Raw genomic sequence first — 12,428 nt, forward strand, 5'->3', positions numbered from 1 at the left:
CTTTCAAGAAGAACCACAAGTGTCTATGCTGCTGCTGACCCCTGAACTTCTTGTCAAGTACACCTCATATTTCTAAAACAACTCTTCTTCACCTGGGAGTGGACAAAATTACAAATGCATCATGGTGTCTGATTGCAGTATTATCATCAAAAGAAGCCTGCTGATTCAGACTGAGAGAGGAATTTGTGCTGATACCCAGTGGCCATTATGTTCAATAACAAAATCATTGAGGTGCTAGCAAAATGCAGTAGGCCTAGTTAAAATAATAGTAAATGTGCTCATTTGTATTACAAGGCGGTCGTTATTCCACTCATTTGCTCCTCCTTCACCCCCAGAAAGAATCCATGTGTAAAGCTTAGATCAGCTTACCAGCCAGCCAGGGCTTTGGGTGGTCAAATGGGTTCAGCAAAACCCCCCAGTGCCTGGCACACGCTGTACAGAACACAAACATACTTGTACACACACACACACACACACACACAACACACACACACACACACACACACAGGAATTAGAAAACATCATTGCCATCCAGGGATACTTTCCAAAAATGCAAATGTGGTGTATTTGACCTGTTTGTTCAGCCTACCTTTTTAAAAGCATTTAGACTTCACCAGAATATTGAAAGACAGTCCTGTATAATGCTAAAGCTCTGCTGTTATCACACTAAGCCAGAGAGTTCAGGCCATCTTCCCCTTTCACTAGCTGGCAGCAAAAAGAGAGGATGAGAGGAAGAAACTAGAAGAAAATACAGGAGCACCTAAAATATTAAAGGCATCTCTTGTTTACACATAGGCACAAAACCACTTTCTTTTTTGTCTCTCTTTCACACACATCGACAGACACACCATTCTGTCTTACCTGTAGGGGCCTCTGGGATGAGGCTGATCAGGTCTAAATACCCCTCCGGCAGGGATTTCTTTGATGGCTGTTGCCCAGCCTAATTTGAAGCAGGGCTCATTGCAAGCTTCCCTGTGGGATACTGGATCAAAAAACAGCCAGCAGAATGAAAGCTGGGCCTAGAGGGGTGTGTGTGAGTGTTAATGTGGATGCACATGCCCAGTATGTGTACTGTGTTGTGAGCATGTTAGTGGATGTATGTGCTCACCTTGCTGTTCATCTAAGGACTGCCAGTTACAAATGGTGAAAGAGGACAGAGGACGGGGGTGTTTCTGACAGTTCTAGCCAAGGAGCCAGCATTTCCATTTTGTTCGCTGGAAGCCGAGTGTGAAACTTTGATGAAGAGCAATTTGCATCTCTGGATGGCTATGAAGAGGTCGGCTTTGTTCGCTGCCATCGAAAAGCCGTGCCCGCACACTGCTGGCTCCAAAACCTGCCCACCCCACCACCAACCAGCACCCACCCTCTGCCCTTCACCCTCCGCCCTCCTGGCACTACTGTTCGGCTACTTCGGCCAGCCACTATTCCACCATTGTGTTGTCTGGCCAAGAGCACCTGCTGGGAGCTCTTTCATCAACCCTCTCTGGGGTTTTTCAAAGCGATCCAAGGGCACCCCCCACCCTCAGCATGCACACACCTAAAATCAGACAGATGCTGGAGACACAGGTGTGCATCCATCTGAAACCAATAGTTTGTGGAGACAAATCAAAACATCAGTTTCCGCCTCAATGTCAAAGTGGGCAAAGGGTGATTCCCAACCCCCCTTGTTAGCTATAATGCATCCCACTTTGTAAATTCTGCATTATCTTTAAGGAGTTAATGAAAGAAAGGTCCCTACTGTCCAGTTTATTAAAACTGAACAAATAGTCTGTCCCTGTGTCTGTCTGTTGAAAGAGGGAAACTATTGAATGAACGGGGATGGTATGAGACACAGTGGAACATGAGAGAAGACAGTGTGGTTTTGGATGTGTGTGTGTATGTGTATGTGTATGTGTATGTGTATGTTGTGTTGTGTGCGTGTGTGTGTGTGTGTGTGTGTATGTGGGGTAATGGGGCTGAGAGGCGAGTGTCGGGGATGTATTTGTATTCCGTTGGCCGGGGGTATCCGTGGATACACCTAGGTGACTGGGAAGCATGCAGAAGGAGGAAATGGGAAAGCAGTTATTTCACAAACGTGCCCCTGATACCCACAATGATTAAAAAGAACCACACAGTGAAAGGTAACCTTAGGTCACTTTTGTTTAAAACATGCTTATCTATGGCTACATCCTCATCAATTTTTGTGTAGCTGTTTTGCAGATAGTTTTTGCAAAACAGTTTAGTTAACAGCCAAGGGATAGTGTGTCTGTATGTTTAATTCTATGCATCTCCTGAATTAGATTAAAAGCATTGCTGAAAACACCAGAAGGAAAACACTTTCCTAATTCCCCATTGTAAATTGAAATTAATTACCCACAAGACAAGAACTTGAAAAGAATAAAGGTTTCTCATTTTGCAAAGGTCTGAGCTGTGTTGAATCAGCAGATGCCTGCAGATTTAGAGAAGGTATTAGTAAGATTTTAGTATGTCTTTGAACTAAAATACCATAATATATATGTGTAGGTTTGCAAGTGTTGCTAATCAATCACTCAAACTGACTCCACTGTTACATCAGTGGCTGCTGAGATTTCAAGCTTTGTAAACACAGTAAATACACAGAGCCGACTTTATGTATTTACTGGAGATGTGACAAACTCCCCTAATGTCCCCTAAAAAGTCATTACTGATGTAGTGTTGGCATTCTATAAAGAAAACATCAAAGCATTTAACTTTTTATGAACATCCAGTTATTGCCTTTTTGTATCGTCTCACCAGTTGTTTGGCACTACAGAAAATCAATATTTTGATGAACTTTACATATAAGACATTAGCTAGATGGGCGTGGTACCCTGGAACATTGTTCCAAAATTGCTCCATTACAATGAAAAAATCCTCACCCTCACAAGCCCCTAGGAAGTGTGCTGTGCTTTGAAGGCAATTTAACATAGTGGCCAAACCGTGAGATTACAACTTCCAGGTCCGTCACGTGATGCACTGTGGCCCCAAAAGACTTTCCCTCATAGTTTTACATTGTGAATGAAGCATTCATAAAACAGTGGACACATTTTTTTTGTCACAACCCTCGCAAAATGACTCGTTTCATTATTTAGAAGAACTGCACAAATAAACCTTGTAATTCTTGCCCTTTCAAATTATCAGAGTGCTAAACCGGAAGTTAGCGGCAGCACTCTGTAGTGTTCTTGCTCCTGTGGTGCTGCACAATGCAGAAGAATCAATTTTTATCTTTATGATTTGTGTGTGAATTTCGGTTTGATTCATGATACACATGTATTAGTATATGTTACCCTTGCCCAGCCCACTCTGGGCTGTTTCGATTGTCATGATGCCCCACATAAAATAACCTTTCTATGCTCTCAATTTGTAATCCATAAAACACAACACATTCAACACAACAATGAATCATAGTGCTTTATGGTATCTTGTCTACAGTTTTACAAGTGTGTCTTTTATAATCATTGTCTATAGGGAAATATGTTAGGGAATCAGTGGATCTTTTATTGCAGTTTCTTGGTTGGACACTGTGACAAATTGGCAGCTTGGCTGACTCTGTCAAACCTTATCCAACTGTCTGTTAAGGATACTTGCCCAATTAAAATTTTGTGACAGGGAACTGTTAGCATTTTCATAATACAGTATGCCACCACAGTAGTGTGTCATTTGGTAATCTTGAGATTAGAAAGTCAAATTCCAGTATATATTTTGAATTAAGTAACTCTCAGCAGCCCCCCCATTCAAAGTTAAGATGTCATGAGATTATACCAGACAGAGGAGCTCATTTGGCCAGCTTACAGAGTGTGATGATTCATAAGCCTTAACAAAGGCTGTGTCAAATTGTTCCCTCCACATCCCTTTTTTTCTCCCCTCCTAATGTTCCCAAACCAAGCAGCTTTGTGGGCCAATGAAAAGAGTTTAGTCATTCATTCATGATTCATAATTTCATTCATATAGTCGATGATGATGGGGCATGTAGGCCTGGAAGGGATTAGCTGAGAAAACATGATTACTTTGACAGTGTAAACCTGCTTGAGACACCAGTGTTAGAGCTCTAAAGAGGAAGCTCTTGTATTAAGTCACTGGCCATACTACTTTTTGGCTCTATTGTGGAAACGTTTCCCCTCACGTATATTTAAATGGACAATAATAATGTCACAATTACATCTGATTATTCTGATTCTACATTTCCCATATTTACTTGCTTCCAATTGTCAAACGTAAGCTACAGAATTTCAACCTTAACCTGAAATTGTTGCAGTAAGTTGACCTCTGTTGTAGATCTTTGTTGGGAGTTGCACATGAGCAGTACCTAGTTAAGGACTACTAGCTAATCAGAAGCAGAGTAGGGCGGGTCCTTAAAAGATGGTAAACACTGCTACAGTTCAGCTATACATGTACATCTGTGCAGTATTTCTACATCAAGGTAACAACTTTATGTACATTGACTGTCTAATGTTCGGTAGGGTGGGTGGGGATGAGGGGAGGAAGCTGTGACATCTTGTCACTGTGTGTTGCAGCTCAATGTGTTTTCTACTGTTGTTTTTTTTTAAGGGCATGCCTGGCTAGCCGCTAAGCTTAGGATGTGTGTTACAAAGTGACACAACTTGTTAACGGAAGTAAAGACTGGACTACAATCAAGCTGTTTTCAGTTCAGAGCAGTGTTTTCTTTGGTAGATGGGAACTCCCTTTGGGCTTTTTTACTTTGCAAACCTATTACATGCACAAACAAGGTATATGACACAATAAAGGAAAGGGAAGAAGCCAGAAATCATAATATGACCTCTTTTAATGTCATTAGGAACAAAGAGAAGGAAAGAGGCAATCAAAACAATCTTTACTTAAGTAAATAGCAAAAATACTTCTATATTTTAGTTTTTCCACAAGTAAATGGACTGCATTTATATAGCGCCTTTCTAGTCTTCTAAACACTCACAGCTCTTTACACTACATTCATCCATTTGCACACTGATGACAGAGGCTACCATGTAAAGTGCCCACTGCTTTTCAGAAAGAAAGTAATGCTTATTTACACACGAGGCCTGGGGGGAGCCCACGCTGATCTTCCAAATAAGCAGACGACCCACTCTATGTCTAAACCATAGTCGTACCATGGTTTCTTATTCCTTATATTCCAAAATCCTTGTTGTTTTAGCATCATTGTCATATGGGAGAGGAGAACTTAATGAGCTGTGTTACTGAAACAAATCTAATTGTAAATGTCTATATTTCACACACAACGTTAAACCCCTGTCTCTTGTCCCGAAACTTGTCATCTATTGCCATTTCGACATATTTGTAGACACATAATATTTACCTAGTTATTTATTATAATAGTTATCTATCACTTTTTATCTACACTTATATTGCAGCCTCAAATTCAGATGTTTTTGTCTCACTTAAGCATCTCCCAGTGAGAGTTTGTTATTCACTCTGAACCCAGGCCACGATCCTTCATCCAATAGGTGTTTTTTTATTTATTTTTCTAATCAGCGATCACCAACAAAGCAGACAAAGGAAGGGACAACTGGCTGTTTGCCAAAGGGGAAAGGGGCGGGAGGAAGGGAGGGAAGGAGCGAAAGTGGGAGCGAGCGAGTGTGTGATGGAGGCAGAAGGGGAAGGGTGGAGAAGAGGAGCGGATAAGAAACGTAGAACGAATGACCGTGGCTGGAAAGACAAAAGAGGGGAGGCTGTGTACAATGTTTTGCTGAGAGCGCAGCAGAACACAGAGAGAGGTGGAGTCAGTGTGTCACAAAAAATAATCGCATTCTACCGCCGCTCTAAGCAAAGCAGCAGGTTGGGATTTTTTTTTCTTTGTCACCTTGGCAAATATTAGCTTCCCTCTCTTCCCAAATATGTATGCACAAACTGTACAGTTCTGTACAAATAAACACACAGACGCACACATGCTCTAACTCATGGTGACCTTTGTGGGGCTCTTTGTTGCTCCCAAATGGCAGCCATTTGTAATTGAAATGAGTTCGTTTTGCTTGTCAGCAGTAGGAGAAATTTGTCCCTCTCTTTTGTCTGCGGATGCTCAGTAGTCTTTGTTTGAATCCCTACCGCACCCTCTTCCTCTACCCCCCTCCCCAACCACTCCCTCTGGCGAGTGCTGATTTTTGATAATAAGCCCAGTAGTAATTTGTCATGTGGACCGATCAACAGCACGCTGCATGTGTGTGGTTTGGGACTTGAATGGCGATGCTGGAGCTACAGGGCCACGAGGGGGGAAATACGAGGCTCACAGTGAGTGCCGATTCATACAGCCAGCGGGAACGTTGTTTGCTACTGAAAGGCTTTTTTCTTGTGGGTGGGGGCTGCTGAGACCACATGTATTTCTGCTTGTCAGTAGGTCACTTACCAGAAGAGTAATTACAGAACAGTGTTTATGATTTTTTATATTGCCACCTGAGTGCGGCTGCCACAAGCACAATAATTTGGGTTTAGAATGTGTCATTGGCATGCGATTTAAAAATTAAATTGCTATAATCATAAAGGTTATTAATAATTTAGAAGTTGTTTGTTAAAGAGGAGCTAATAAATGGATTAACTGTTTTGTTATTTGACTGTTATTTGTCATTTCAGCATACATTTGTATGTTTGAGAAGCTGGATCCAGTATCTAGGCTACCTCTCTTCAAGCTGTGTTTTGCAAAAAATGTTCAGGATAGGCATGCACATAGAATGCAAATTATTGTACATTGTGTGTGTATGTGTGTTTGTTTGTGTGTGTATAGATGTCTGGCTAGCCAAAAAGGGGTCAGACTAACTGAGGTTTCATATAGTACTGTATATCCCCTACCCCCACGCATCACACAGGTTTTATGGCCCCAATGGGACATTTATGCTTTGTGTGTGACTGAATGTGTGAGTTGTGACCTCTGGATGCAGGCAGGAAGCTGGCCTCATCTTCACCCTGTACTTGAAAAGGAATTTTCCTCTGCCTGTGTTACAACACAGCAAAATTATCTTCACACAAATACCTTATTCTTTTGAGTAAGACGTGTGTGTGTGTGTGTGTGTGTGTGTGTGTGTGTGTGTGTGTGTGTGTGTGTGTGATATAGAATAATTTATTTGTGACACAATTTGGCTGTCGAGTCCACCTCCAATTAAATCCAAACATAATTATGATTATACAGTATGCATTCAATGGACAGACTCAACGCATTAAAATCCACTAGGTTATATCCAACCACTTTATGTCTTTCCTTTGCATATGATGACATCAGTCAAAAAGCATTGACAGCACCCTGGTAAATGAAGAGCCATATAGGTTTTACATGTGTGGGGAGGAGCAGGCTAAAGGATTGATAGCTGATATCATTAAAACGATGACCCTGTCTAGGAAACTGAGCCGCCGATAGTCTGATGAGATTGGAGTGTTGGGGTGGGACATGGGGGAGGGGAAGTGTGTGTGAGTCTGTGTGTGCCTGTGCAAGTGTTTATGAGTGTAACAGGGCTGATATCAGTGTCTGAGTGTTTAATAAATCAATGCAGGTCAAGTCTGAGAGCCGGATGTCACCCAGATGGCCTGTTGTTAGAGGGATTGTGTAGTATGTGTTTGTGTGTGTGTGTGTGTGTGTGTGTGTGTTAGTAGTACATGACCGGTGAGCTTTCTCTGTGCTTCTAATGAGAGCTACTGAAGCAAAAGGATATGACCTCATAGAGTCTCCAGACATCTTAGAAAATAATACCATCACACACATAAGCACAAATCAATTAAAATGCCCTTCACTGGCACACACCTCATGTGTCTTTTGTTATTATTACATATGTCATCACAATCAATTTGAGACTAATAAATACAACTTTATTGGTTTAGATTTTCTGTTGTTGAACCGGTAGTGAAAAACATTTAGCTTTTGTAAATGTTAAATTTATTTATTTCCTCCCATTTGGCTGTTAGATGCCATCATTTGAAGGACTGATGGGCTTCATGTTGTAAAAACAAAAACTATCCTGGACCTGTTTGTTTCTCCCCTGTCATGTGCTCCTACAATGGCCCCTTTTGTGCTTGTACTTAATTAGCAGTCTATGAAGCTAACGCAGCGCAGCCTACAAAGGGACTGCTCTCTGATCTCTCTGACGAGATATCCACTCACCCTCACAACAACAAATACACTCACATTTGTTTATCTGAAGAGCTAGCTAAGAGCCTTCCAGGCACACGACATCAAAAAAAAAAAAAAAGAATTGAAAAGGTTGAGAGGGGAGGAAGAAAGAAGGAAAAGGAAAGAACTATTAAGAAGTCAAATGGGGGGGGCGGGTTAAGATGACTGCTGTAAATCTTTGATTAATAGCCCGGACTTTTATTTGCTAAAATCACTGAATTGACCCTGCCTATATCTGGGACAGGTGTCCAAATGGGGTAGGCCTTTAATTCCTCTTGTACAAAACTGAAATAGGCTACTATGACACAGTTCATTTATTTCAAACAGAATATTACTTGCATAAAAAGATATCCAATAATATCAAATACACGTCATTTATTTGATCTAGCTCCGACAGACGGCTTATGCTCTTTTAGTTTGAAGGCAGCAACATAACGAAAACAACAACACGGTGCACAAGTGTGGCAGAAGTTAGCAGACAGAGAGCAATTGACTTCACATGACAGTATTCACAACTTGGATTAATTTTTATGAAAAGCTGTTTTGATTCTTTTGATCGGTGGACCCTTAACGAGCGCTTCAAAGGTTACGGGGGTTTTTCTTCTTTTGATCTCTTTTACCATGCCGGTTATACTGGTAAATCTATAAGAATTAGACTATGGCGCCTGTTGTTTCCGTTAAATGAACTGAACAATTGAATTATGGAGAATCTAACAGATCTAACAATGTGTAGCATGTCCATACTGACATATTGATCATACGTTTAAACATTAATATTTGTGTTAACGATTTAAGCAGCTTAGAAGCAGCTAAAGCAGGCAACCTGGCAGTGTTGCCTGCTAGGTTGATTGGTTACCCTAAATTGTCCTTAGGTGTGAGTGTGAGCGTGAGTGGTTGTTCGTCTATGTGTGGCCCTGCGATGGACTGGCGACCTGTCCAGGGTGTACCCCGCCTTGTGCCCAATGTCATCTGGGATTGGCTCCAGCCCCCCCACGACCCTGTACGCAGGATAAGCGGTTGACGATGGATGGATGAAACTTTAGGAGGATACGTTTGATTGATAAACAAAAAGAGTTAACTTTGCAAAGGAAGGGAGTGGATGGGGGGCACAATCTTAGAAAAAAGAAAGAAATGGAGAAAAAGAGTGAGATTAAGAGATTATGTGTATAGAGAACTGTAACACAAAAGGGGAATAAAGAAAGATGCTGATACTTTTCATCTTCTGACTAGCAATTTCACCCCATTATATCTGATTTGCTTTCTGATTCCGTCTTTGATCCTCACCGTAGCCCTATATCTTTATTTCTTGCTCTTGTTCTTCTTTTTTCTTTTTCTATTGTCATGCCTGTTCCCCTCCACTTCTAAGCTGCTTTGTGGAGCTGTAATGCTCTGCTTATGTAAGGGTGGATGATGATCGGGGACCCAGGATGTGACAGGATTTGGGAGGTCTTAGGCTTTGGCATACAGCTGATGCAGACGCCGTCGTTCTGGGAGTTAAAATCCAGAGATCTGGGAACAACATAGAGCCAAGAGTACAATGGTTTAACATGCTCAGAGTGATTTTCCTCTTCAGCCAGCAAACAATTATAGGGAATCCCCTTAATTGGCCATATCATTGATAATTTTTTTCATTGCGATATAAAAATCTGTCTCTTGATGATTAGGCTGGTTTGATAGTGATGCACCATAAGAGTCTTTAGATTCATATGCCAAACAGATAAAAGACAAGTCTATTACAGACAAGTTTATTTATATAGCCCAATATCACGAGGGACTTTACCATCTGTACAGCATGCAACACTGTCTGTCCTTAGACCCTCGATTCGTATAACACGCAGAGGGAGAGAGCGTGGAAGACGGAGAGGCTGAATCTCCTGGGGGACAAAGATACAGACTCCAGACAACAGAAGAAGTTTTTGTAGTATGACAAACAGGAATCAAGCTGTTATCTTAGAACAATATTTAACAATATTAATATTAACAATATTAATATTTAGTCAAGGTGTCCAGTAAACACAGTTTAGTCCGAGGGTGTCCGTATAATTATTCTTGCCAATATGAGCAAAGAGAGAGCAGACTGCAGGATCACCAGGATGTGGGTGCCTCCTTTGCTGATTTTTTGCGTGTATATTTTGTGAAATTTTGTTTTCACAGCGACTCAAACATTAATGTTAAAATGATTCAAAATGTATATCATAACTCACCATGGCCTCTCTTATGAGCTCATCTTAATGTTAATCCCCAAAACAGAAAAGGCTCTTCACATTTCTTTGAGAAGCTCAGAACACAGAGAAAGTGGTGCAATCTGTTTTCTTAAAATGAGTAAACAGATGCATACATCAGAAGAGTTTCAGATTCATAAGCACACACACAGAGACACACACGAGAGATTAACCTCTCTGAAGTAGTTGGCAAGTTTTACACTAAGCCTTGTCTTGTCTTGATATTTTATCCCATTTTGGAGTCGGCCCTTTTGAAATCTTCTGGATATGACTGATGCTTGATGTGTCTGCTGTGTTCCGCTTTGTTCTTGCACAGTTTCTTTTCATTTGGCAAATTAAAGGCAGCTATTAGTTTCTCTAAAACATGACAACACATGCTTCAAATGGTTGGAAACTTAAGGAGAGAGAGAGAATTTGTGTTCCAGCTGTGGAGAACATACAATAAAAGAACATTTTAATATCTAGTGTACGTAATAACGTACCTAATGTACAATTTATTGTCTGTTTGCATTCCCTTCTCTGGATTTCAACATATTAGGTGCATCTCATAAAATTTTAATGTTGTAAAAACGTAATTTTTTCCCCAAAATTAATGTCAAAAATTTAAAATTTCATAGATTGTAGATTCATTACACATAAAGTGTAATATTTCAGGCTCAGATTAAAAATACAATAAAAAATACAAGTTCTGTCATGATGCCGGCTCAACATGTCTGTCGATCATTGCCGATGGATGATGGCATGTCGGCCCAAACCTAGCACTCACCACAATGAACTTGAGTTTATCTTCCTCAACCTTCAAGCCTGTTTAAAGGTCCCAACCACATCTTTTACATCTTAATGAATATAAGTGTGAGTTAGAAGGATCTCAGTTTTTGTGAGTTTGCCACCACCTCTTTTATCTTCGCCAGACTGAGCTTCAGGTGAGTCCTGCTTCCCCACATGATGCAGCTGTCACCCAGCTCTCTGTACTCACCCATGATACCCTCCATTACTGATTCACTCGTCTTCATTTATTTATTTTTTAAATCTGGAGACCACGTCTTGCCCTATGGGCTTGGCTCTGCTGTGTCCAGAGAGGGAGATCATAAAATGGTAACAAGCTTCTTTGAACTGGTAGGTGGTGTTTGATGTGCTGTGAAGAGCATAATATATAGTGTATTTGATCTAGCCAGCTGTCTCGATTGCCAGTCCATGACTTCTCTTCACATCTCCAGTCTTTGTAGTATGTGCATCTGACTGACCACAACCATGTACACATGTACACACACACACACGAATGCAGGTGCAAAGGCCCCATGTCTTGAATTTTTCCCTTCACTTAAGTTACCAGGGTTTTTCCTTGCTCAAAATGAGGTGGTTTGTAACATCACTAGTTACAAATGACAGACGTCCACAAAGTGAAAGGCTTTCTAGTAAGTAGTGTTTACTGAAGTCAGAGTTTTGTCGGGAGTTGGAGGCGGGACCAAATTTGACCAAGGCGGCCACCACATAATTCTCTATGCAGGTAGACTCCTGTTTACAGTTATCATAGCTTAGCTTTGAGGAGTTGTATTTGGCGGTTATAAAAGTTTAGGTGCCATTTGAGTTGCCATTTTATTGGTGGACTACACACCGCCTGCAATAGTTGGTATTCAAGTTACTTGAGTCATAAAGTCAAGAAGTTCAAACTTTTTAAAGATAGTCTCCAACAGATTATTGGGAAACTGGACAGGCCTTTTATCTCCTCAAAAGACCAATATTATACTTGTTTACTTTACTCCATCCCTCTCTCTGTTTCTTGCTCACACATACACAGACACAAATACAGTTCATGGAGTATTCCCCACTCCCTCAGTTGTGGGTGAACCCCTGCTCACTGATTAACGGCCTCTTTCCCTTTACTGACACGCAACATTCTTTAGCTCTTTAGCCGATCACAACAATGTGGAGGACCATCTATTTCCTTTCCTCTTTCTCCCACTCTTACTCCATTCTCTCTTGTCCCTCATTTTTCTCCCCTTACTCCTTTTACTTGCTTGCTCTTTTATAGGTCTTTCTTAGACTTGTTTACAGTCATGCAGTTACATTTCTTTCTACTTTTTTGTCTTTAATGGATGGAGGTG

At 41.0% G+C, this 12,428-nt stretch overlaps 1 protein-coding gene across 3 annotated transcripts in view; it reads left to right on the forward strand.

Moving 5' to 3' along the window:
* The window catches only part of lrp8 (low density lipoprotein receptor-related protein 8, apolipoprotein e receptor), a 193,019-nt gene that overhangs the window by 68,872 nt on the left and 111,719 nt on the right, over nt 1-12,428 (forward strand). The gene's annotated exons all lie outside the window — the stretch shown is intronic.

This window comes from Micropterus dolomieu, linkage group LG05, assembly GCF_021292245.1.
Source record: "Micropterus dolomieu isolate WLL.071019.BEF.003 ecotype Adirondacks linkage group LG05, ASM2129224v1, whole genome shotgun sequence".
In the NCBI taxonomy this organism is placed as follows: Eukaryota; Metazoa; Chordata; class Actinopteri; order Centrarchiformes; family Centrarchidae; genus Micropterus; species Micropterus dolomieu.